Below are 2,139 nucleotides of genomic sequence, written 5' to 3'. Positions count from 1 at the left end.
CAAGCAAACCTAATAGACATTTACAGAATTCTCCACCCCAAATCCACAGAATATACATTCTTCTCAGCACCACATCACACCTACTCTAAAATTGACCACATAATTGGGAGTAAATCACTCCTCAGCAAATGTAAAAGAACGGAAATCGTAATAAACAGTCTCTCAGACCACAGTGCAATCGAGCTAGAACTCAGAATGCAGAAACTAACTCAGAACCGCATGGCTTCATGGAAATGGAACAACTGGCTCTTGAATGTTGACTGGACAAAAAATGAAATGAAGGCAGAAATAAAGATGTTCTTCAAAACCAACGAGAATGAAGACACAACATACCAGAATCTCTGGGACACATTTAAAGCAGTCTCTAGAGGAAAATATATAGCAATAAGTGCCCACATGAGAAGCAAGGAGAGATCTAAAATTCACACCCTAGCATCAAAATTGAAAGAGCTAGAGGAGCAAGATCAAAAAAACCCAAAACCTAGAAGAAGACAAGAAATAATTAAGATCAGAGCAGAACTGAAGGAGATAGAGACAAAAAACCCTTCAAAAAATCAATAAATCTAGGAGCTGGTTTTTCAAAAAGATCAACAACATAGACAGACCACTAGCCACATTAATAAAAAAGAAAAGAGAGAATAACCAAATTGATGCAATAAAAAATGATAAAGGGGGTATCACCACAGATTCCACAGAAATTCAAACCATCATCACAGACTATTACAAATAACTCTATGCACATAAACTAGTAAGCCTGGAAGAAATGGATAAATTCCTGGACAATTGCCTCCTCCCAAGCCTAAACCAGGAAGAAGTTGAAACCCTGAATAGACCATAAAAAGGTCTGAAGTTGAGGCAGCAATTAAGAGCCTAACACCCAAAAAAGCCTGGGTCCAGATGGGTTCACAGCCAAATTCTACCAGACATACAAACAGGAGCTGGTACCATTCCTTCTGAAACTATTCCAAACAATCCAAAAAAAGGGAATCCTTCCCAAATCATTTTATGAGACAAACATCATCCTGATACCAAAACCGGGCAGAGACTCGACAAGAAAAGAAAACTTCAGGCCGATATCCATGATGAACATAGATGCAAAAATCTTCAATAAAATACTGGCAAGCCAATTGTAACAGCACATCAAAAAGCTTATCCACCGTGATCAAGTAGGCTTCATCATGGGGATGCAAGCCTGGTTCAACATATGCAACTCTATAAATGTAATTCACCACATAAACAGAAACAAAGACAAAAACCACATGATTGTCTCAATTGATGCAGAGAAGACCTTTGACAAAATTCAACAGCCCTTTATGCTAAAAACCCTCAATAAACTAGGTATTGATGGAACGTATCTCAAAATAATAAAAGCTATTTATGACAAACCCACAGCCAATAGCATACTGAATGGGCAAAAACTTGAAGCATTCCCTTTGAAATCGGGCACTAGACAATGTTGCCCTCTCTCACCACTCCTATTCAATATAGTACTGGAAGTTCTAGCCGGAGCAGTCAGGCAAGAAAAAGAAATAAAGCGTAATAAATTAGGAAAGGAGGAAGTCGAATTGTCTCTATTTGCAGACGACATGATCATATATCTAGACGACCCCGTCGTCTCAGCCCAAAATCTCCTGAAACTGATAAGCAACTTCAGCAAAGTCTCAGGATACAAAATCAATGTGCAAAAATCACAAACATTCCTATACACCAATAACAGACTAACAGAGACCCAAATCAAGAACGAACTTCCATTCACAATTGCTACAAAAATAATAAAATACCTAGGAATACAACTAACAAGGAACATAGAGGACCTCTTCAAGGAGAACTACAAGCCACTGCTCAAGGAAATAAGAGAGGGCACCAACAGATGTAGAAACATTCCATGTTCATGGTTAGGAAGAATCAATACCGTGAAAATGGCCATACTGCCCAATGTAATTTACAGATTCAACACTATTCTCATCAAGCTACCAATGGCCTTCTTCACGGAACTAGGAAAAAACACCTTTAAATTTATATGGAACCAAAAGAGAGCCCGAATAGCCAAGTCAATTCTAAACAAAAAGAACAAAGCGGGAGGCATCACACTACCGGACTTCAAACTATACTACAAGGCTACAGTAATCAAAACAGCAT

Source organism: Cebus imitator, unplaced genomic scaffold (assembly GCF_001604975.1).
Source record: "Cebus imitator isolate Cc_AM_T3 unplaced genomic scaffold, Cebus_imitator-1.0 Scaffold570, whole genome shotgun sequence".
Lineage (NCBI taxonomy): Eukaryota > Metazoa > Chordata > Mammalia > Primates > Cebidae > Cebus > Cebus imitator.
This window is presented reverse-complemented; position numbering follows the sequence as displayed.